The following is a 26,618-nucleotide window of genomic DNA, read 5'->3' as shown; positions in this document are numbered from 1 at the left end:
TTCCCCTTTGATTTTTCGCATATGTTTGGGTTTTTGAAATGGGTTTGTGTTTCAGTTTTTGCTCCTTGTTCATGCTTAGCTTGCGGATGCTGTTGCTAAAGGTTGTGCTGATGATAGTCGTTTCCTTTTTGGTCTTCATCCTGTGCTTAGCTTAGTGTGTCTTTTATTTTATCTGATCTTGAGCTGTTGTGTTGTTTCAAATTGTTCCTTTTGAGGCTGTGAGTTTTACTGTCCTAAATATGCATGTTCTATTGTGTTAATTTGTTGGGAGTTTCTGTTAGTCTCAATATACTGTTTGTGTGTCATATCATCTTTTCCTCTATATGTCTCATTGACATATATCTGCCTTTAGGATAGTGTCTCCATGTTGTTCATGTGTTTCTTATCTTAGGCTTGGTTTATCCATGTGTTTGATCTAAGTAGCTTATTGTTTAAGTGTTCAAAGTTCATTTGTATGGATGATATCTCTTTGTTAATTACATGGTACTGACAGGTTCTGCACATATATTGTTCTATGCTGTTGTGGCCTTTTCTGATTGTTCACAAATGGCTCCCTCACCTCAGAAGAAGAAATCTACTGCAAAGAAGGCTGACAAAAGATTAAAAATGGATTCTAAACTGTTTAGGTCAGTTCATCACTTTGAGAGATACAAGGATAACTTCTTGAATGCAGGAATTATTCAAGAAAGATTTGTAGATTTGGAGGACTTAAGACAAACCTTTATTCCCAGCTGTTTTGAAGGAAGAGGATGGGAAAAGCTTCTGAGTGATTTCCCTGTTATGTGTGAACCCTGATTAGGGAATTTTACTCAAATGTTGTGATAAAGGAGAATGAATTAAGTTGTTGGGTGAGAGGTAAAGAATTCGTTTTGGATGCTCATGTCATAGATGATGTACTAGGGCTTGAAGGATTAGATGATGAGGAATTTATCAATTACAAGGATAGGAGTGTTTCTATTGAAACAGTTCAACAAAGGATAGGTGGGCAGAGAGAAGGGAAATGTTTGAATACCACTGCCTTTCCAGTGGACATGAGGTGTCTAACAATAATCATGATGTTTAACCTCTATCCCATAAACAAATTGACTACAATCAATTGTGCTAGAGCAGTTTTTCTGATGGATCTCAAAGAAAAGAATTTCATAGATATAAGTTCCCACATATATGACACCATTGTGGATGAGACAAGAACCACCTCTAGGCCTAAATTGATCTTTCCCAGTTTGCTAATGAGGATTTTTAGAAGGAAGGGTGTTCCAATCCCCCAAGACATAAGTCCCATGTCCACACCCTCTGCAATTAACAAGCTTACCTGCAAAAGGATAAGTGTTAGGCTTCCGGGAGAAGAAGATGAAGGTGATGAAGGAGAGGGTGTCCCAATGGAGATTGAAGCAGAGGCAGCAGGGCATGCATCAACCTCAACACCTAGGAGGAGTGGCAAAAGGTCTAGAGCTTCAACTTCTTCAGATACACCTCCAGATGCTTTCCAAATCATTCTGGAAAGACTTGATGGGATCAGGGAAGTCCAGACTGAGCACTCTGAGCGGATGAGAGCCATGCAGGACCAGATTGATGTCTTGTCTGCAAAACTTGACAGCTTCACCACTCAGCCTGAACAGTGACCCTTTGGCCATTCCTGTCAAAAAGGGGGAGAAGTTCATTGATGATTGAGAAGCAGAAAAGTAGCTCTTAAGGGGGAGTAATGAGTTGAGGGGGAGTAATGAGTTGAGGGGGAGTTGCCAAAATCAGAAACTTTGTTTATATATGTTTATGTTTTGGGTACTTTTAGTGTTTTTATGGTTTTGATACACAGTGTTTTGGTGTATAGCTGTTTCTAACTCTTAACCTATACTCTTGGTTTAAACTTTAATATATTTTGATGATGTTATTCAGGATGTTTTTGTGCTTGTACCCATGTGCTTTCGTAAGCTTTTAGGGTTAATGTTTTATGCATAGTTTGTAGGCTTTATGGTATGTACCTTGCTTAATGCAGCCTTTATGCTATGTTGAAATCAGTACTTTAATCTAAATGTTCTGCATTTTGGTTTATGTACTGTCACTCTTGTGCCCTTGTAGGATTGTTCCTAGATGCATATGCCTTGTGTGTTATGCATTGGTTGAGTGTTGAGCATACAAGTGTCTTGCCTTGTGCTTGTTAACTTGTATGTCCTTGTGTTCATTCCAAGTGTAAATGAGCACTGTGATCACTACCTTGTGGTGTTCACTTGGTTGATCAAGCCATGGTTTGCTTATTAACTCCATCTTTGCTTGATCACATATTGCCTGTTTCATATGCATTTATAATTTTCTGCTTACAATGATCATGGTGTATTGTTGTGTTTCAGGAGTATTATGTTCATATGATTCAAGTGCTTCACAGCTTCTAGAGTTAGGTGTGAGTGAGTTTTGTTCAACTGTTCCCAACTCACATGTTAAGTCTAGAGTCTGTTTTAGGGTTTTGTCACGGAATAGCCAAAGGGGGAGATTGTAAGGTTGAATTTATTCAACCATCTTATTGGCTTTATTCCGTACCAAATTTGCTTGTAATTCAGCATTTAGTAACCCTGTATTTAGGTGGGTTTGTTGTAAGGGTAGTGAGTGAGATAGAGTGAAGATTGCTCAAGAGTGTGAAAGAAAACAGAGACTCGCGGCTGGGACTCGCGGGTGACTCGCGGCTGCAAGCCGCCAGAAGCAACACACGTGCCAAGCATGCTGGAAGATGAACAGTCATGCTAGCTGGAGCACTACAGGACAAAACAGGACAACTGGCCATACGGTTCACTCGCGACTGGATCTCGCGACTTAGTCAAGCCGCGAGGTCAAGCCGCGAGCCACCTCTGTTTTGTAAAACCTGACGCTTCACATTCCTCTCCCACTCCAGTATAAATACCCCTTTTACCCACGATTGAAAGAGCGCTTCCAGAGAGAATTTTGAGAGAGAAACCCTAAAGAAAAACAAGATTGTTTCACCCACAATCTATACCTTAGAGTCTCTTCAAATTCCCCTACTCTCTTCTGCTCCATTGTAAAATCCTTGAGAGGCATTATACCAAACCTGGTTCTCACCATCATCTTCACTGTGAGACAGTTGTTTGGATTTCTGGTAAGCAGTTAGGAAGGACCCAATCTTCATTGGTTGATACTACGATCTAGTAGCGGAATCCGGGAAGCTAGAAAAGAAAAAGGTTTGGGGCAACCTCGTTGGAGCAAGAAGCTTGGAGGGCTTAGGTGCACTGGGTAGATTAGGCTTGGAGGGTCTATTGCTGTCTTTGTATCCCAACTGTATTTTCTAGTGGATTGATTACCGCTTGGAGGGCGGCGGAGAGGTTTTTCGCCGAGGACTTCAGTTTCCTCTTCGATAACACATCGCGTGTTATCTTTGTGTTTGCATCTTCCTTCCTCTCTATCTTTGCCTTTATATTATCTGCTGTGGTTTTATTTTGTTATGGCTTAGATAGTCTTTAACCAATTTCGTATTATAGCATGTGTTAAGTTTCCGCACACTAGTTGTTTGACATATTGCTTGTTTTGGTTAAGTTGCAATTTGGGGGTCTAAACGTTCAAAGGTGTTTTGTACACGTTTTTTGAACTTTCATCTCTAAAAGAAGTTACTGCGTCTTTACGCCTTAGAATTTTGTAACCAAGTGCTTCTTGATCTTCATTGTTGATGAAGTGAAGAACTTTGCAGCCAACAATCTTTTTCAAGTTGGTGTGTTAGTCACGTACTGGAAGCCATGCATCTTTAGTTAGTCACGTACTGGGATCCGTGCATCAAAAAAGGCGGCGTGTTCATATATGAAGAGTTTAGAGGTTCTGAAGAAGTAAAAGGTTTCTGTTATGAGTTCATCTACGAGAATTGTAGAGTCTAGGGACAATGGTTTTGTACTAGATCTGAAACTTCTCTTTACTATAATGAATTACTTTTCGGGCAGGTTTCCCCCCAGATTTTTTACTATAAAACTAGTTTGTTTCATTGGTTTTCCTGGATTATCATATCTTGTCTTATTTATTTTTCTGTTGCATGATTTTGACATGATATTGATGTTTGTTTGTTTTAACAAATTTTATTCATAATAAATCTAATTAACAACTTAGGTTTAAAACTTGTTAATTCTATCAACCGGGGTCTAAATTTCCCAACACCAATGATGTGCTCACCCTTCGATTTAGGTACTAAAGTCCAAACATCATTCCTCTGAAACTGAAGCAGTTCATCATGCATTGCTTCAACCCAACTTTCATCTTGAAGAGCTTCCTCAACTTTCATGGGTTCTACCTGTGACAAATAACAAGAATAAGATACAAAGTTAGCAACACATTTATCAACTGTACTTTTCCTTAATGTGAGTTCATTCATATTTCCCACAATAACTTCTAGAGGATGATTTAATTTAATCCTGGAGGAAGGTCCTTTCACTTCATGAGATTCAGAATCTAGTGAAGTGGGTATATCTGTAGAATCTTCCACAACACTGGGAGTACCGGGAGTACTTGGAGATGCAGGTTCTTGTTCAAAAATTTCTTGAACTTCCTTAGGCTCAAGAGGAAGAATTTCTTTAGGGAATTCCTCAATACCTTTCTCAGAACCGGAATCTAAAGACTCATCAATAACAACATTCATTGTCTCCATTACCTTCATAGTTCTTTTGTTGTATACTTCACATTCGGCTTCCTTCCTTTCCATAACTCATATGGAGTCTTCTTGGTACCGAATCTGAAGTACACCCTATTAACCGTATGACATGCAGTGTTAATAGCTTCTCCCCACAAGTTTCTAACCACATCCTTGTTATGTAACATGGCTCTGGCCATCTCCTAAATAACCCTGTTCTTTCTTTCTACTACACCATTATGCTAAGGAGTAATAGGAGAAGAGAATTCTTGAGATATACCTGATCTTATGCAAAAGGACTCCATATATGAGTTCTCGAATTCTTTATCATGGTCACTTCGAATTCGATCAATCTTCAGGCCCTTTTCATTCTGCAGTCTTGTGCACAAAGCTTCAATGTGCTCAGGATTATCAGACTTAGATCGTAGGAGAATGACCTAAGTGTACCTAGTGAAGTTGTCTACCACAACCATGATGTATCTCTTACCACCAAGAGACTCGGTTCTAGTTGGACCCATAAGATCTAGATGTAGAAGCTCCAATGGTCTAGATGTAGTTGATGTCTGAGTGCTCAGATGCTTAGCTTTCGTCTGTTTTCCAAGTTGACATGGTTCACACACTACATTGCTCATTCTACTAAGCTTTGGTATCCCCAAGACTGATTCATGCTTAGATACAATAGAAAGATGTTTGTAACTAGCATGTCCCATCCGTTAATGCCATAGATCTTCATTTGGAAAACGAATGTTATTGCACATAATATCAGCATCAGGAACCAATCCATAACAGTTGTTTAGAGTGCAAACGCCACATATGAGTTTCTTTCCAAACTCATCCATAACAAAACACTTTCCTTTTGAGAATAGCACCATGAAGTCTTGATCACATATCTGACTTATGCTCTATAAGTTCACCTTCAGACCTTCCATATATAGAACATTTGCAATGTCCGGCAATCCAAGTAGAGAGATGATTCCCTTTCCTTTAATCTATGACTTGCTCCCATCACCAAATGTGACATTGCCACCTACCTTAGACTCGAAAACCTTGAAGAGAGGTCGGTCTCCAGTCATGTGTCTTGAGTAACCGCTGTCAAGGTACCACAAACACGTGTCCATAACTTTAAATGCGGACTTCATTATAAAACACACTTCGTGCTTAGATGACAGATCAGTAGGAATGGTGCTTTCTCTCATATGCCTTTTACGAGCTAAACCTTTAACTTTCACTCTTCTCAAATGAACTCCTTTGCACATTTTCATTCTGAGACAGTCTAGTTTCTTCTTAGGCAAACTAAGATCTTTTACAATGGTCATCACAAGTGAATTCAAATAACTTTTAGACTTGTATTTTCCGATACACACAAACAAGTAGAGATTTGAAAAACAAAATGTATTTGAATTAATTGATCTCTTCAAGCCGATTGCAACCAGGACAACGGGGTCAATGGATTAAACACAAAAAAGATTAAAACCTAATCAGAGTGTCCCTACTCTGTTACCACTTGATAGGCCAAAAACGAATTGACCCCTCGTGATGAATTAATTGATTAATTAGTCAAGTATGTTAATTAATCAAATTAACGTGCAAATGCGTGGTAGCACAAATAGATCACCAATTAAACTAAGCATGCAGTGGAAAATAAATTGACAAGGTTATTTGTTTATGAATGGGGAAAACCAACATGGCAAAAACCCCATCGGGTGATTTTAAGGTCACCACTCCCAAGAATCCACTATTATCATAACAAGCGGTTACAAATAAAGGAATCTCAGTACCTTATACCAACCTATAGTTGAACCCTTACCCCAATACCCAATTGGACTTGTTCTGTAGTGACAATCTCTCCTTGTAATGCATGGCTCCTAGTACGTGACTAACCAATTGCGCGGATCCCAATACACGACTTCAATGACCAACTAGAGAAGATTGTTGGCTACAAAGTTCTTCAATTCATTCATGATGAAGATCGAAAAGACACTTGGTCACAAAACCCTACGGTGCACAAACAAAGCAACTTCTACACAAGAACGATGAACTAGGGCAAATTCTATCTCTGGTCACAATTTGCTTGAACAAACTTTGCTCAACACTTATGCAACTTGTGTCCCTTTGACGGCCCTTAAAATAATCATTTTATATGTCTAGGGTTGTGAAAAAAGAAAGAACAAACACATAATCACGTATTAGAGTCGAAACAGAACTGAAAATATGTTTTTCATAAACCTCGACAGATAGCTATTTGTCGAGTAGGTGTAGAGCCATGGGACTAGAATAGCTCTTCAAGCTTGATAGATACTAGCTGTCGAGCTAGCTATTGAGCTTCAATGAACTTGAACTTTTCAGCTTGAATCTTGGACAGACTTGCATGACTTCAACACTTGATCTTGAAACAAAGTTTCTTAAAGTATTAAACACATCCTAGATCTACCCAAATACAAGTAAAGTGTCTTTTGTCAAAGGATTAGCCAATTACATAAAATAATGACATATGTTCCTAACAAGTGAATCACATATATCCTAACACTTCCCATTTGAATTCTTTATGAATTTCCTAAATTGCCTAGTGATGTAGGACTTCATCTTAGAATCTTCATCATCTGAAAACTCATCTATGTCAATGCTCTTGGCCTTCAATCCCATGCTCTTACTCTTGCTCGATTTCCTGATCCTTGTCAAACCTAACTCATAGGTCTGCAAATTTCCAACCAGCTCATTCAACGGAATTTTGTCGATGTCCTGTGATTCCTCAATAGCAGTGATTTTGGCATGGAATCTCTCAGGTAGAGATCTAAGTACCTTTCTCACAATCTTGGGTTCAAGAATGGTTTTCCCAAGATTGAAAGCTGAGTTCACTATGTCCTTAAGCTTGGCATAGAACTCATCGAACAACTCATCCTCCTCCATCTTGATCTCTTCAAAGCTAGTAGTGAGCCTCTGAAACTTTGAATCTTTGACAGCCTTGGTTCCCTCATAGGTTGTCTAGAGGATGGTCCATGCTTCGTTTGTAGTTTCAGTGGAGGATATCTTCTTGAACTCCTCATTCGTGACTACACTGAATGGTGTGTGTTTGTGTACATTGGTACTTGTCTACCTTGGATGGCCATTAAAACAAAATTTTCTAAACTTTGTATCTTTTGTAGCTTAAATGAGCATCTCTATGCACAACTAAGCAAGTGAGCTTTTGTGGCTCGTGTTTGTGATGAGTAAGGTTAAGTGATCTCTTCGACTTAATACTCATAGCACTCTTTGAAAGTTCAAAAATGTGTACAAAAACACTTTTGAACGTTTAGACCCCCAAAAACCAACTTAACCAACACAAGCAATATGTCAAACAACTAGTGTGCGGAAACTTAACATATGCTATAATATGAAATTGGTTAAACAACTATCTAAGCCATAACAAAATAAAACCACAGCAGATAATGTAAAGGCAGAGATAGAGAGGAAGGAAGATGCAAACACAAAGATAACACCCGATGTGTTATCGAAGAGGAAACCGAAGACCTCGGCATAAAACCTCTCCGCCGCCCTCCAAGCGGTAATCAATCCACTAGAAAATACAGTTGGGATACAAGGACAGCAATAGACCCTCCAAGCCTAATCTACCCAGTGCACCTAAGCCCTCCAAGCTTCTTGCTCCAACGAGGTTGCGCCGAACCTTTTTCTTTTCTAGCTTCCCGGATTCCGCTACTAGACCGTAGCATCAACCAATGAATATTGGCTCCTTCCTAACTGCTTCCCAGAACTCCAAACGACTGTCTCACAGAGATGATAATGGTGAGAACCAGGTTTGGTATAATGCCTCTCAAGGTTTTGACAATGGAGAGGAAGAGAGTGAGGGAATTTGAAGAGACTCTAAGGTAGGGATTGTGTGTGAAACAATCTTGTTTTTCTTTAGGGTTTCTCTCTCAAAATTCTCTCTGGAAGCCCTCTTTCAATCGTGGGTTAAAGGGGTATTTATACTGGAGTGGAGAGGAATGTGAAACGTCAGGTTTTTCCAAAACAGGAGTGGCTCGCGGCTTGACCTCGCGGCTTGACCAAGTCGCGAGATCCAGTCGCGAGTTAACCGTATGGCCAGTTGTCCTGTTTTGTCCTGTAGTGCTCCAGCTAGCATGACTATTCATCTTCCAGCATGCTTGGCACGTGTGCAGCTTCTGGCGGCTTGCAGCCGCGAGTCCACCCGCGAGTCCCAGCCGCGACACTCTGTTTTCTTGCACACTCTTGAGCAAACTTCACTCTATCTCACTCACTACCCTTACAACAAACCCACCTAAATACAGGGTTACTAAATGCTGAATTACAAGCAAATTTGACACGGAATAAAGCCAATTAAATGGTTGAATAAATTCAACCTTACAATCTCCCCCTTTGGCTATTCCGTGACAAAACCCTAAAACAGACTCTAGACTTAACATGTGAGTTGGGAACAGTTGAACAAAACTCACTCACACCTAACTCTAGAAGCTGTGAAGCACTTGAATCATATGAACATAAACTCCTGAAACACAACAGTACACCATGATCATTGTAAGCAGAAAATTATAAATGCATATGAAGCAGGCAATATGAGATCAAGCAAAAGATGGAGTTAATAAACAAACCATGGCTTGATCAACCAAGTGAACACCACAAGGTAGTGATCACAGTGCTCATTCACACTTGGAATGAACACAAGGACATACAAGTTAACAAGCTCAATGCAAGACACTTGTATGCTCAACACTCAACCAATGCATAGCACACAAGGCATATGCATCTAGGAACAATCCTACACGGGCACAAGAGTGACAGTACATAAACCAAAATGCAGAACATTTAGATTAAAGTACTGATTTCAACATAGCATAAAGGCTGCACTTAAGCAAGGTACATACCATAAAGCCTACAAACTATGCATAAACCATTAACCCTAAAAGCTTACAAAAGCACATGGGTACAAAGCACAAACTTCCTGAATAACATCATCAAAATATATTAAAGATTAAACCAAGAGTATATGAAATAAGTTAGAAACAGATATATACCAAAACACAGTGTATCAAACCCATAAAAACACTAAAAACCATAAACCATAAGTTTAGAGAGTAAGACTAAAAACAAAAGAATGACAAAAGTATGTGTGTACTCCCCCTATCACTATGCACACTTCCATTTGAACTTTTCTCCCCCTTACTGAATGCTCTCCCCCTTTTTGTCACGAATAGCTAAAGACTCTCATCCAACTCCCGTTGAATCTCATCTAGCTGATTCTCCATAGTCTCGAGGCGCATCTGGACATGGTTGTTTGTGGAGTAGAGAAGTGCCACAAGCTCATCAACGCGTTTCTGAATATGCTCAAGTACACTGCCAACTCTGTCAGTATGAGGAGCAGTTTGTGCTTGCGGAATACCAGCCGGGGAAGCTTCAGGAACAGCACGTGATGCAGATGTGGTATGTGCAGGTGTCTCTGAGTCAGGGGCAGATGGAGTAACCGGAGAGATGTGAGCACTTCTTGGTGATTTAGAGGAGTGACTTCTGCTCGCTTGAAGAGTGAATAAGGAAATGGGACGTTGACGAGTCAACATTTTACCATCTGCAGGAGGAATAATGCCTGCACTAAGAATGAGTTTCATGACGAGACTGCAAAATGGAATGATTCCTCGAGCTGTAGATCGACACGCGGTCTTCCTCAAGTTGTAGTAGATGTGAGCACATATATCAATGGGGGCTCCTGTAATGAGGTCACACAGAAATATAGCTCTCCCAAGATTGATGAATGTAGTGTTGGACAGTGGGTAGAGATTGGTGAACATGATCAACTTCAGTGTGGTTAGCTCAGGTGCAAACTTTGCGGTGCTGATGGAAGTTCCTGCACTGGATACCTCATGATCGTGTCCTAGGATTTGTAAAATTTCTCCAACCTCTGGATTTCGTTCATCATAGGGAGTTAAATTCACATTCTGAGGTCTGGTGATGCCGAGAAGATCTGCGATGGAATCTGGGGTAACACAAAACTCTGTTCCTCTGACCCAGAAAATGAGGTTAGGTCCAAGATCAGTTGCATTGGAGAAGCATTCTTTGACCAGCTCATCCATTGGATCATCAAAGTTTCCGAACAAGTTTGCCCAGTCTCGTTTCTCAAAGATTCGAGGGATGAAAGTAGTCCCTAAGGTGTTGAACTCTACTACCCGTTCCACTATAGTGGTTGACTTGTCAAACACATTTGAGTAGGCGTGTGAGTTAAGGGGAACTTTGAATCTATCCTCATTGGGATCTTGAGATGCCTGAGATGATAGACGAGTCCTTATAGCAACTGGTGTTGCTGGTTCGTCAGCAACAATGTCTTTACCCCTGGAAGATCGACGAGACATCTGCAAGAGAACAGGCCAACAGAAAAGAACCAAGCAACAATACCCCACAAAAAGATTGTCAACAAGATTTAGTGTATACAATATTTCAATATATAAACACAAACTGAAGATAGTGCAGACCCAACCAAAACTTCCAACAATACACAGAAGCACAAACTAATACGTGCATCAAACTTGGTGAAAGTGCACCAAGACAAAGATAGACGGCACAACTAACAAAACTGTCATTGAGACAGGTTAACATGACCATGATATGCAATAAGATACCGCATTAGAACATTTAGAGCAGATAACATAAATCACTCCATCAGAGGTGTAGATGAGAGACATACATTATGTTATCATAACCACTCAGTGACCAAAACCAAACACCAACATCAATATTCAGGCAAGTGTAATGAGTAAGTCAAATAGACACCAAACCCATTTCAGAAAAGATTCTCAGATTCAATAATAGGCAAAAATCAGAACAATGAAATACACATTGTGACTGCTCAGCATGAAAACAGGTGAGAACAATATCAAACGAGACACTCCATACCCATTACACATAGAGATAAGTATAACGAATACAATACCAGTCCAAACAGTAACAAAAAAATGCAGGAAAAAGAAACTGAGATTGAGAAAGCAAAACCCATACCTTTTCTTGATGATTTGGATAAGAAACGAAGCACCAAAGGGGTTTGAAAAATGGATTCACGAAGTGTTTGGAGGAAAAAAAATTTAAAGAGAAGATGAACAGTTACAAAAGTTCGAGGGAAAACTGAAAGAGGTTTCAAAACTGCTCCTGTCTCTGCAAAACACGCGATTTTCGCGACTTGATTAAGTCGCCACACAGTCGCCAGCTCAAGCCGCCAAAGCACTCAAGAACAAAAATTTGAAAAATTTTTCTAAGTGTTTTTCGCGACTGGAAGGTCTACCCGCGAGTGAGTCGCGAGCTGAGCCGCGAAAATCTCTGAGTGATCCTCGCGACTGGACCTTCCACTCGCGAACAAGTCGCCAAAACTGACCAGCGAAGATGCGACTGAGGCTTGCGACTTGACATACCCGCGACTGAGCCGCCAAAACAGGGCAAAACTGTATTTTTGAAATTTTCAGATTTTTCCAACAAAATACTTTCCAAAAACACCTAAAACACTCAAAAATCTTTTTGTGCTTGAATTAACAAAGATTGAGCATGTGAAAACACATTTTATCAAGTACAATCACACAAATGAATATGGCATTTATTGAACATAAACTTGTGTGTTGTGTGTGGATATCAACAATGAGATAGTCCTTTGTCTAATGTGAAGCTTCAATGATCAATTCAACCAAGGCATACACAATTAGCACTAGATCATGTGACCCATCTCAATTATAGAAATATGTATATATGACCTCCCACACAACTTGATAACATAACTTGGAGCTTTTCATTTGACTCCACTTTTAATCATAACATTTGATCTTTTGATCTTTTGAAGCAATCATCTCTCATTGTGAGAGGGATATATAACATTTCTCTTTGAAGAACAGGCCTTTGGCCTTTTTGAATGAACATTCACTTTTAATATAAGGTCGCTTACCCTTTTTCCTAGTCAAATACTAGAATGTGCGACAGGCTTTTGCAGCTCAATATCTCTTTTCATTTGGAGATTTACATTTGATGAGCTCTTTTTAGCAAAACAAAAATAAAAAATGGGAAGATATATAGACACAAGTCTATGCATGTCTCAAGATCAACATAACCATTCACTAATCATTCATGAAAAGTTTGAAGATCTATTTACAACAATCACATAGATTTCAAGATTTTTCCCACAGAGATATGAGTGCATGAAAACAAGCAATGCTCGAAATTGCACAAAGCCATTAGCACAAAGGTACAAGGCAAAATAAGTTTTGAGACAAAACCCAACAAAGTCAATCAAGCTTTTTGATTTTCTAATTTTTATGTGATTTTTGGATTTTTGACACAAGAAACAAAAAGATTGATAAAACAAAATCAAGAGATATTCACAAGAAGATAAGCAAACAACCAAAATCAAAAACAACAAGCATACCAAACAAACATAGTCACAAAGCATAGGAAGTATTAATGCATGGACATGTTGTAATGCTTATGCATGAGTACCCCTTTTCACCCACACGTCACTTGCGTTTGGGGTGATTTCCTTAAAGGATTGGGTACGAGAGTTAGGGCTTTCAAACCTTCGTGAGAAGCTTTCCAAGCAGTTGGTGAATGCACCAATCATCTTCATCACGTTCATCATTCCGGGATCTCCATTTTGCTCTCTAGATTGATCACCTGCCCAAGTTCTCCTATCAATTCTGGGTCCTCCTGACCTTTGAGGAGTTGCACTGTTCTTTGCTCTCAGATTTTGGCAATTTGGTCGAGTGTGCCCTTGAAGTCCGCAATAATGGCACACATACGTTCCTCTAGGACCTCTTTGTGGTCGTGGACGTGACTTGGCACGAGATTCAGACCTGCCCACAGACTGATTACGATGATTCAGCATCCGTTGGTCCACCACATTCTTCTTCTCCTCCACCTCGAGCGTCACACCAGTAAGGTCAGCTACAACTGGATCTTTGGCCTTTACAAACTTCACTTCTTTAGTGACATTTCCAGATGAACTACTTCCTCCGGTATATCCCAGTCCGGATTTGTCTGAAAAGCTCTTTTGAGAAGATATAACATCATCTAGCTTCTTGGTGGTGACCCTCTCTATTTTAGCATTTGCTTGCACAACCTCATTCTCAAGGAATCTCACTTTAGTGTAAGCTTCGGACAACTCACCATTCAGTGTTTCAATCTCGCATTTGGCCTCCCTATACCGGATTAGGAGACTTTTGTAGTCCTCCTCAGCCTTCTTCATTTTCCTCACAGCAGCCTTGGCCACCCTTGTGTATTCACCCGACTTCTCCAAGAGTAAGTTATAATTCTCTTGAAGGTTTGCTGTGCTTTCTTCTTCTTCAGCTTCTGATTCTTCAACAATTCCTAGTGATTCATCATCACTATGTTCTCCAAGGTCTCGTACAAGCAAATTCAACTCATCCGACGACTCAACATGAGCAATAGTCATAAAAGCTGAATAGTTCCCCTCTCCATCACAGCTCTCTTCAGATTCTGAGTCAGACGAGTCTGTGTCACTCAAGGTCGTGGCATACACTTCGCCTTTCGATTTCAAATAATTCGGACATTCCTTCTTAAAGTGTCCATGCCCGTTGCATTCAAAACAAGTGACACCTTGTGTGGATTGGGATTCTTTTCCATCTTTCTTTTTGAAATCCCTCTTCTCCCTTCCAGAATTTTGGAATTTTCTCTTATCATCAAATTTGCCATTATTTTTGAATTTCAAAAACTTTCTGAAATTTTTAACAAGATAGGCTACATCTTTGTCAACCACATCTTCTCCCGATGAGTCTTGATCTTCCACCTTCTCATTAATGGTCTTTAGAGCAAGGGATTTACTCTTTCGTTGATTGGGCAGTGACATCTCGTAAGTCTGCAGAGAACCAATCAGCTCCTGTACTTTGATGTCGTCAAGATCCTTGCTCTCTTCAATGGCTGTCACTTTAGCACGAAAACTTTCCGGTAATGATCGAAGGATCTTCCTTACAATCTTTGAGTCCCCCGTTTTCTCCCCCAAGTTAAACTTACTGACAACCACCTCATTTAGTTTCCCATAAAAAGAGTCAAAAGACTCATCCTCACTCATTTTGAGCTCCTCAAACCGAGTGGTCAGCATTTGTAACTTGGTGTCTTTCACTTTCTTCGTGCCTTCATAAGTTGTTTCTAGAATTTCCCATGCTTCTTTGGCAATGGTAATATGAGAAATCCTATGAAATTCATTTGGAGACACACCACAGAAAATAGCATTTAGTGCTTTACTGTTAGCATTAGATGCAGCAAGTGCTGCCTTATCCCATGTGGATTTGGCTGCCTCAGGTTTGGTCCAACCAATCTCAACAGCATCCCACACGGATTCATCAATAGAACACAGAAAAGCTCTCATATGTACCTTCCAAAAAGCATAATTACTACCATCAAAATATGGAGGTGCATTAAGGGATTGAGACCTATTCATCTCAAAAGGGAGTCAAGGATCACACAATGGTAATGAAACCAACAACAGTGTACCCGCTCTGATACCAATTGAAAGTTCAAAAACGTGTACAAAAACACTTTTGAACGTTTAGACCCCCAAAAACCAACTTAACCAACACAAGCAATATGTCAAACAACTAGTGTGCGGAAACTTAACATATGCTATAATATGAAATTGGTTAAACAACTATCTAAGCCATAACAAAATAAAACCACAGCAGATAATGTAAAGGCAGAGATAGAGAGGAAGGAAGATGCAAACACAAAGATAACACTCGATGTGTTATCGAAGAGGAAACCGAAGACCTCGGCGAAAAACCTCTCCGCCGCCCTCCAAGCGGTAATCAATCCACTAGAAAATATAGTTGGGATACAAGGACAGCAATAGACCCTCCAAGCCTAATCTACCCAGTGCACCTAAGCCCTCCAAGCTTCTTGCTCCAACGAGGTTGCGCCGAACCTTTTTCTTTTCTAGCTTCCCGGATTCCGCTACTAAACCGTAGCATCAACCAATGAATATTGGCTCCTTCCTAACTGCTTCCCAGAACTCCAAACGACTATCTCACAGAGATGATAATGGTGAGAACCAGGTTTGGTATAATGCCTCTCAAGGTTTTGACAATGGAGAGGAAGAGAGTAAGGGAATTTGAAGAGACTCTAAGGTAGGGATTGTGTGTGAAACAATCTTGTTTTTCTTTAGGGTTTCTCTCTCAAAATTCTCTCTGGAAGCCCTCTTTCAATCGTGGGTTAAAGGGGTATTTATACTGGAGTGGAGAGGAATGTGAAACGTCAGGTTTTTCCAAAACAGGAGTGGCTCGCGGCTTGACCTCGCGGCTTGACCAAGTCGCGAGATTAGTCGCGAGTTAACCGTATGGCCAGTTGTCCTGTTTTGTCCTGTAGTGCTCCAGCTAGCATGACTGTTCATCTTCCAGCATGCTTGGCACGTGTGCAGCTTCTGGCGGCTTGCAACCGCGAGTCCACCCGCGAGTCCCAGCCGCGACACTCTGTTTTCTTGCACACTCTTGAGCAAACTTCACTCTATCTCACTCACTACCCTTACAACAAACCCACCTAAATACAGGGTTACTAAATGCTGAATTACAAGCAAATTTGGTATGGAATAAAGCCAATTAAATGGTTGAATAAATTCAACCTTACACTCTTTTTTACGAGAAGGACTAGAAAATCCTAAGAGAAAGGCATAAATGATCATCTCACAATTGTCGCCCACCAATCATGAAATGACATTTGTATGCTTCGGTATAGCAAAAGTGCAATGTCAAAAGCTTAACATCATTGGGTATTTCTTTCCTCTCTCTTATATACCCATGCATGATTTGCTTAAAATGACAAATATGCAAAGAAAATAAAAAGCAAAAAAATCAAAATGCTTTATATATGATTGCATGCGTGTATTCTAAGGGATGTGGGAGTTATAGGATGTACGTCGAAGGTAATAGTCCCCATCAAACAGTTATGATTGTGTGTGAGTTAAAATGATTTTCTCATATCTCAAATCGTCATAACATGTAGACGCTTATGCAATCTTTCGATATTTTTCACACAAAACACTCAATATTCTTTGCTACTTTTGATACATGTGCAGGTATTATGTGATTTAGCCATCACAAGGTTTACATGTGTTAATGTATTCTCACTAAGCTGTCTTGATGTGTTTTTGAAATATAAAATTGGTTAGACTTGTTTTGTGTGTGTGTGTGTGTGTGTGTGTGTGTGTGTTTTGGGATCTATGTGCTTAACATTTTTTTGTTGAGAGATGTTTTTGTGAGATCAAAATGTTGTTTGGATCCTTGGTTGAGTTGCATGTTTGATTGCATTCATATCTGTGTTTTTCTCTTCTTGAAAATACTGTTTTAAAGCAATCTCGACAACTCCTCAACACCTCTCGATACATAGCCTATCTATTGAGCTCTTTAGTTGCTTGTTATCGCAATCTCGACACCTCTCGACAGCTAGGTGGATCAATCGAGAAACTTTCTGTCCCCTCGATAGCTCCTTGATAGCTACCTTGATCCATCGAGCTTCTTTATGAAGAATTTTGTTGTTTGACAGTTAGGAGACGCATTTTAAAGCTCAACAGATCCTTGATACATCTCGATCGATCGAGCCTTATGTAGTTTCTATATATATGCGCGTCGCGATTTCTGATCTCACTTCTTCTATTTCTCTCGACAGTTTCTCATCTTTCTCACTCTCAACTCAACCACTTCATCTTCCCTACTCATTCCTTGATCATTTGCTTGCATTTTCATAGGTATGATCTCTTTTCTTATCTTTCATCATACATGTTCAAGCATTCTGACCTAGATTTTGGGGTTTTTTATTATTATTATTATTATTATTTTATTTGGGGGTTTTCAAAATTGATGAAGTTTTGGTGAAATTTTTGGGTTGGGTTATGCTTATGTGATCTTAAAACTTCCTGCATTGCATCTCATGTGCATTATAACTATATTTTCATGCATTTAGTTGTGTGTTAGATATGTTAAACTGATTGTGTGCTGGTAGTATTGGATTGGGCTGAGCCCATGATGCAATTTTTCTTGCATATCACATGTTCATGCATTCCCATGTATACATACTCTCTATTCAATATATTTTGATACATTTAAACTGCTTCGGACTTTTCTGATTGTTTCTTTCTCCCTCTCTCTCTTCTGTTTATGTTAGTCTACTTCCACGGCACCCAAACGCAAATCTACTCTGTCCCGGAACCCTCTTCGTTCCAGGGCATCCACTTCTTCTGATCCTACTCCCTCACATGTCTGGTTTCGTGATGAGAAGACCAAATTGGACTTCTTTGAGAACTTTTCTCGACGAGGCATTCATTCTGAATGCCAAGTCATCTTGTCGAATTTCTACGACACTAACCTTCCCACTATCATTCACAGTAGGGAATGGGAGTCACTGTGTGACGTCCTGATCACATGTCCATTTGATGATGAGGATGTTGGAGATGCTAGCTCTTTCATCGCTGATGAGATGTCTACTTAACACTCTTACCCTTTGTCACTCGTGAAAAAAAGGGGGAGTAGTTTTGGTTATGAGAGTACTCATAGTTAGGGGGAGAGTTAGTTTAGGAGATTTTTGTTAGGGGGAGTGTTGATTTTGAGGGATGTAGTGAGGATATTATGTATCTTTTTCTTTTATCTACTTTAAATACATTTATATCTTGTACATGGGTCTTGTGACCATTTGACATACATTGTACTTATGTTAATTCATCACAAGGGGTCAATACATTCTTGGCCTATCAAGTGGTAATAGAGCAGGCACACTCTGATTAGGTTTTAATCTTTGTTGTGTTATCCATTGACCCCTGTTTGTCATGGATAGTGGATAGTCTCTTATTATACCTCCCTTATTTAATGGCACTAACTATGCATACTGAAAAGTACGCATGAAAGCTTTCTTGTAGTCATTAGACGAAAAGGTGTGGCAAGCTATAGAGATAGGTTGGACCAAGCTAAAGGAAGCACCAGCCGATTGGGACGATGCTAAGATCAAGGTGGCAAATTTCAACAGCAGGGCATTGAATGCATTATTTAGTGCGGTCACGAATAAGGAGTTCAAGAAGATATCCTCTACTGAAACTACTAAGGAAGCATGGACTATTCTCCAAACAACCTATGAAGGAACTAAGGCTGTCAAGGATTCGAAGCTTTAGAGGCTTACAAAAAGTTTCGAAGAGATTAAGATGGAGGAGGATGAGTCATTCAATGAGTTCTATGTCAAGCTCAAGGGCATAGTGAACTCAGCCTGTAATCTTGGGGAAACCATTCCCAAACCTAAGATTGTTAGAAAGGTGCTCAGATCTCTACCTGAGAGATTTCATGCCAAGATCACCGCGATTGAGGAATCAAAGAATATTGATAAAATTCCTTTAACAGAGGTGGTTGCCAATCTGTAGACCTATGAGTTGGGTTTGACAAGAATAGGGAAATCTAATAAGGGAAAGAGCATGGAATTGAAGGCCAAGAGTAGTGACACTGATGAGTCTTTAGACGATGAAGATTCTAAGATGAAATCCTATATCACCAGGCAATTCAAAAAGTTTATGAAGAATGCCAATGCTAAAGGATTTGATAAAGACCGCAAGCAGTCCAGTTTGTCTCAGTTCAAGAACCAAGACAAAGGAAAAAAAGATACTAGAGATGGCAGTCAGTACACTGTTCCCTTAGGACCAAAATGCTTTGGGTGTCAAGGATTCGGTCACATGAAACAAGAGTGTCCTACATATCTCAAGACTATTGGGAAGAGCAAGGTACTTGTTGCTACCTTGAGCAACACCTAGCCTGAAGATGAATCTAACAATGAGGATAATGGAATCCTAAATGCCTTCATTGCAACTATAAATCCTACTGAGGGGATTGTTGAAGATGTGGATTAAAAAGAGGACTTGCTGGAGTCTAAATTTGAGAAGATGGATGAATAAGATGACATCCACATAGCCTATGCAAAATTATACAAGATCTCAGAAAAGTATGAGAAGTTGTATAGGTTGGCCGCCAAGAAGCACAGTGAAGTAGAGCTTGAATGAGAAGAAATCACCCCAAAGTTTGATGAAGCCGATCAGACCATTGGAGCATTGAGATTTGAGAATAACTTCTTAGTTAAGAAGACCAAGAAGCTTGAGGTAGAATTGTTCCAAGTCAGAGCTCAGCTGAAGAGGACTTCAAGTGCAAAGCTTGAGGAGATGCTCAGTCTTTAGAAATCTGCCTTTGATTAAACCGGTTTAAGATATGATTTCTCTTCTCCTGGTATTGCTTCTACTAGTACTATTGCTTTTGTTTCTCCAACTAATAATGTTGAATCTGAAAACAATGATGTGAAAAATGTGTTAGCTAGTGAGAACATAGACAAAGGTAAATCTATCTTAGGAGCACCCCTTAAGCAGGATAAGAAAGAGATTAAAAAACCTTAGGGCTAAGAAGGGAAACACTCAAAAGCCTAAACATAAGAAGTAGCATCTCTGTTATCACTATGGAGCAGGTGGACATACTTGACATAATTGCTATAAGTGGTTAGCCACTCAACAGAGCAACAGCATGATCTCATCGGGAAACCAAAATCAGTCTCCATCCTCTTTTGCTCCTCTTGGAGATCTACTCAAAGCCCTCATGTTCCTTCCGAATTTGAACGGTTTCAATTCTTCCCCCTCACCACCGGATCAAGGGTTTGCTAAACGGAAAGGTTTTTCCAAGGTGTGGAAGGAAAAAGGCTCCAAGTGATTAAGTCATTTTTTCTCTCTATCCTTCTTGTTTTTTATTTTGCATTACTTGTGTGTTTTGCATTCTCGTTTTTAGTTAGTCTAGTTTATGCTTTGTTTTGTTGAACATGTTTTTGTTTGTTTATTTTTAATTTTTATTTATTTTGTGTTTTCATAAAAATAAAAAAAATAAAAAAAATTGAAAAATCAGTAAAATACAAAAACAGTGTGTGTTTTGTGTACATTGCTGCTTGTGTACCTTGGATGGCCATTGAAACAAAGTTTTCTAAACTTTGTATCTTTTGCAGCTTAGATGAGCATCTCTATGCACAACTAAGCAAGTGAGCTTTATGGCTCATGTTTGTGATGTGTAAGATTAAGTAATCTCTTGTACTTAACACTCATATTACTCTTTTTGACGATAAGAACTAGAAAATCCTAAGAGAAATGTATAAATAACCATCACACCACTGTTGCCTGCCAATCATAAAATGAGATCTATATGTTTCAGCATAGCAAAAGTGCAATGTCAAAAGCTTAACATCATTGGGTATTTCTTTTGTCTCTCTTATATACCCATGCATGGTTTGCTTAAAAGAAAAAATATGCAAAAAAAAATAAAATCAAAAAGAATCAAAATGCTTTATATATGATTGCAAGCATGTCTTCTAGGAGATGTGGGAGTTAAAAGATGTACCTCGAAGGTAATAGCCCCCGTCAAACAGTTATGATTGTGTGTGAGTTAAAGTGATTTTCTTATATCTCAAATCGTCAGAGCATGTAGACACTTATGCAATCTTGCAATGTTTTTCACACACAACACACAATATTCTTTGCCACTCCTGATACATGTGTAGATACAATGTGATTTGGCAATCACAAGGAATACATGTGTTAATGTATACTCACTAAACTGTCTTAACTTGTTTTTGAAATATAAAATTGGTTAGACTTGTTTAGTGTGTGTGTGTGTGTGTGTGTGTGTGTGTTTTGGATCTAAATGCTTGACATTTTTCTTGTTGAGAGATGTTTTTGAGAGCACAAAATGTTGTTTGGATCTTTGGTTAAGTAGCATGTTTGATTGCATTCATGTCTATGTTTTTCTCTTCCTTGAAAAATTGTTTTTAAGCAATCTTAACAGCTTCTCGATACCTTTTGACAACTAGGGTATCTATCGAGCCTCTTGAGCTTCTTTTCTCGATAGCTGTTATCATAAACTCGATCCATCGAGATTCTTGAGATTCAATCTCGATAGCTTCACGACAGCTACTTGATCCATCGAGGAAGTTTCTATATGCTCGATAGATGCTCGATAGCTTCTCGATCCATCAAGCCCCTTTTGATGTGGACACCTCTTGATAGCTGCTCAATAGCTATTTCTTGCCTTTTTAATTCTCAACACCTCTCGATCCATCGAGAAACTGGGATTTTTATATACAGGGTCCGCGCGATTTTCTCTTCATTTCTCCCCAATCTCTCTCAACAGTTTTTGTCTCCTCACCTACCCAAACTCTTCTCAATCACTCCAAACCTCAAACTTAGAAGTTTTTTGGCCTTAAGGTCATTTCTTCATTTGGTATGATCTTGTTTTCTCTATTCTTATCATGCATGTCTTTTTTTTTTTTTTTTTTTCCTAACTTTTGGGATTTTTTTGAAAATTTTGGGGTTTTTCAAAATTGTTGAGTTTTCCACAAATTTTTGGGTTGGTTTTTCTCTAAAAGATTTTAAATGTTCATGCATTGCATCACATTTGCATTTTTAACAATGTTCATGCATTTTAGATGTGTAACTACTATGTTAAAATGTTGTGTGTTGGTAGTATTGGATTAGGCTGAGCCCATGATGCTTTTAATGATGCATATCACATGCTCATACATTTTCATGCATATGTACCTTCATTTACTTATATTCTTTTTATTGATCTGTTTGGTGCTTTTCTGTGTGTCTCTCTCTCTCTCCCTCTCTTTTTCTTGTGTTAGTTTGCTCTATGGCACCTAAAGGCAAATCTACTCTGTCCCGAAACCCTCTTCGCTCCGGGGCATCTTCTTCTTCTTTCCCCTCTGATCTTACTCCATCTCAAGTCAGGTTCTGTGATGATAAAGCTCGTAAGAACTTTTCGAAGAACTTCTCACAACGAGGCATTCATTTGGAATGCCAAGTCATTCCATCGAACTTTTCCAATACTAACCTTCCCACTGTCATCTACAGTCGAGGTTGGGAGTCACTATGTGGCATCCCGGTCACTTGTCCCTTCACGATCATATGGGAGTTTTACTCTAATATGCATGGATTCGATATTTCAGTACCTCATTTTGTCACTTGCGTTCGAGGTACGCGCATCGCAGTCACTCCGGATATTGTATCCAAAGTGCTACATGTTCCTAGGGTAGTGCATTCTGACTACCCTAGCTAGGATCGTCTGAGGACTGTGTCCAAAGATGAACTCTCATCTCTTTTCTATGAGACACCTTCTTCTTAGGGTGACCATCAAAACACCCATTGCTCGAGCTTTGCAAAAGGTCCAAGGTTCCTTAATGTGGTGATGACATTCGTTCTACATCCTTTGTCTCATTATAACTCTATCACAGAGCCTCGCGCTCAATTTTTGTTATCCCTCCATGAGAGGCTTACCATTGATTTTCCCTCTCACTTCATTCTATCCCTCATAGATGTCTATAAGGACACAGAGGCCCGTGATAAGCTCATTTTTACTTCGACTATCATGTGGATTCTTTGCCATTTTTCTATCTCCTGTCCCAAGACTCCTCATTTTACAGTTATATGTGCCATAGACGCTATTACCGTCAGACGGAGTGAGGCCCAACTTCAACCGAAGTGGCCATAAATAGAGACAACAACTCCTCCAGCTTCTTCTACTCCTTCCACATCCATACCTTCTTCATCGATGGGTGGTGTGACCCTCGAGGCGATCATGGCACAACTGCAGCGCATGGATGCTTGCCTTAACACACTCAGTGATGAGTTGTGTCAGGTGAACACCCGTGTCAGCTGTATTGCTCAACGACCGGCTCACCTTGGTGACTTCGTAAAGTCTCCCTCTCCTTCTCCAAAGGCATCTGAGGACGAAGACGACGATGGTGACTCTGACGATGATGATGATGATGATGAGGATGAGGATGAGGATGCTAGCTCGCCTAGTGACGATGAAATGACTACTTAAGTTGTTTACCCTTTGTCATTCGTGATAAAAAGGGGAAGTAGTTTTGGATATGAGAGTAGTCATGTACATAGGGAGAGAGTTAGCATAGGAGATATTTGTTAGGGGGAGTGTTTATATTTTGAGGGATGTAGTGAGGACCTATGTATTGTTTTCTTTTCTTCTCTTATAGATACATTGTTCTTACTTCATGATAGCAAACCCTATACTTATGATGTTATATGTATGATGAGGTTGCTATTATAGTTCTTTCACCTATCTCTACATGTGTTGTTTATTCTCTCTCTTTATGCACATGGTTCTTATTTATTGTGTCCAATCTTTTATTTCTGTTTCACACTAAGATGTCGTGAGTTTTGTTTGAAGTGTTTCAAAAATACAGGTTGTCAAAGTCTTCTTGCCATGAACTTTCTTCTTGCAAAATTTTTCAAGAATTTGTGTTAGGATAGATTTTATTGTATTCAACAAGTGAGTATGAGTTGAGTGATTTATGACTTCTCTCATATGTTCATTTGTTTGTTGTGGTTTTGATATGAATTGCCAAAGGGGGAGATTGTTAGGACATATGTGAATCACGTTAGGACCATATGTCAACATAGAATTTGCTAATCCTTTGACAAAACGCACTTTACTTTGGTAGATCGAGGATGTGTTTAATACTTCAAGGAACAAGGTTTCAAGTTCAAGTGTTAAAGCCACGCAAGTCTGTCCAAAAATCAAGTGAGTCCAAAAATCAAGTGAAGAAATGCTGGATTTTAAAACTCAACAGCTAGTATCTATCAAGATTTAAAAGGCTGTTTAAGCCTGATGCTCGACAGCTACTCGATAGATAGGGTATCTATCGAGATTTATTAATATCATTTACTCAGTTCTGATTTTCATCCAATCTATGTATAGATATTTGGGTTTTCTTTTCTCACAACCCTAAACATATATAAGGATTTTTTTAAAGGCCATCACAGCTGATGTATTGCAATGTAAAAGTTTTTTACAAGCATATTGTGAACCAGAGACATATGTCCTACTTCATCTTTCTCTACAAGAAGTTGTTGTGTTTGTACACCATAGGGTTTTGTAACTAAGGAACTTCATGATCTTCATCGTATGATAAACTGAAGAACTTTATAGCCAACATCATTCTCAAGTTGGTATGTAAACCACGTACTAGGATCTGCGTATCAAATTGATGAGTCATATACTGGGAGCCGTGCATTAAAAGGAGAGATTGTCACTATAGAATAAGTCCAATTGGGTATTAGGGTAAGGGTTCAACTGGAGGTTGGTATAAGATACTAGGATTTCTTTACTTGTAACCGCTTGTTGTGATATTAGTGAATTCTTGGGAGTGGTGACTTTAAAGTCACCCAGTGGGGTTTTTGCCGTGTAGGTTTTCCCCATTCGTAAAATAATCACCATGTTAATTTATTTTCCGCTGCATATTAACTTAGTTGGTGATTTGTTTTTGCTACCACACTTATTGCATGCTATTTGAATTAATTAATTAACTTGGCTAATTAATTGATTAATTCACAATACATTCTTGGCCTATCACAATTCAGTATGTCTTTGTTGTTTCAATTCAGTTGATCTTTCAATTCATGAACTCTTTTAACTCATCAATAAAGTACTCCCTCCATTCCATTTTGTTTGTCCTCTATTCAATTTTGGGATGTCCCAAAATATTGTCTTATTTCTAAAAATAAAAGTCATTAATTTACTAATGTTCCTATTATACCCCTACTTTATTTTTAAAACTATTTGAAAAGAAAATCAACAAATATTAAAAAAAAAAATCAATCTAATTAGGGCACCTTTTCAATTGCCTTAATAAGAATAACTCTTTAAATAAAAAAGCTGATAAAAAATCGTACAAAGTCAAGTTTTTCATTGCATGAGAATCCATTGACTTTGCATCTTAAATGCCATTCTCTCTCTTTTTTTTCTTTTTTTTCTTTTTTTTTTTTTAAAAAAAATCTTTCTAATGTGGCTTTAACACGCCATTCTCTCCCAATGAAACCCAGAAAAGAAAAAATAAAAATAAACTGAACAATCCAACAGGCAGCATAAGAAAAAGGCTATAAACCATCTTGAGATTAGTTTTGATCTGAACAATATATAAGTATCCCAAATGAATATTTAACTCTTAATAAGGCCTTGATTCACTCTACCATCAAATATGCAGAGATGAGCTCCTTTTTGTTTTATTCCTTTTGTTTTGGGCACACGAATACTACTTTCTGTAGTGGTCTGCAGCACGCTATCATGGAATGTAATTGTGTAATGTATTATGCGAAAGTTGGGATTAAAAAAAAAAAAAAAAATCTTTCTAGTGTGGCCTTACATGCCATTCTCTCCCAAAAAAAAAAAAAAAAAAACAAAACAAAAAACAAAAAACAAAAAAAAAAAAAAAAACAAAAAAAAAAAACAAAAAAACAAAACAAAAAACAAAAAAACAAAACAAAACAAAAACAAAAACAAAAACAAAACAAACAAACTTTGCAGCAAATGAATGACTACTATCTGCTGTAGATAAAGAAAGGCTCTCTCAATGATATCAGGACCACATTCAAGTTGAAGAGGAAGAGGACCTTGCTTCTCCAATTTTTCTTTTCCCATATGCGGCAACTTATAATTATTCCCCCGAAAGTCTTTGATCACTTCAATCATGCATTGTCGTAAACTTAAGAAAACACAATTAAGACTTTGCGGTGGCAATTCATTAAAAGCTTTTTCTAAGTCATTGACAATTGAAAGTTCTTCTTGCTGCTGTAGTGATTGAATGGCTCTAAAAAATCCAAGATCTAAGACATTCATGTTAGGACTATTAGGTGGTTGATAGGACAAACGTATATTGAACCCATCACTAGATACATCTTCAAGAAATTCAGTGTCATTAGGGTCAATGTGAGGTCTAACATTGTCTTGTTGAATAAATATGATATCCGCCATATCACGCGGCCATTTAGCTCGAATTGCAGGAAGAACTTTTTGAATCAAGCATGATCTCACTACACATCTTTCGTCACTAACAATATTGGCTTTGTCTCTAATATACCAGCAACACGATTCTTAATTTGGGTTGTAAAAGGTTTGTCTACATCAAGTCACTCATCTTAATTTGTTTGGAAAGATAACAATTGAAGAGAGGA

Source organism: Quercus robur, chromosome 7 (genome assembly GCF_932294415.1).
Source record: "Quercus robur chromosome 7, dhQueRobu3.1, whole genome shotgun sequence".
In the NCBI taxonomy this organism is placed as follows: domain Eukaryota; kingdom Viridiplantae; phylum Streptophyta; class Magnoliopsida; order Fagales; family Fagaceae; genus Quercus; species Quercus robur.
The sequence above is the reverse complement of the archived record's forward strand: the minus strand, read 5'-3'. Positions refer to the sequence as shown.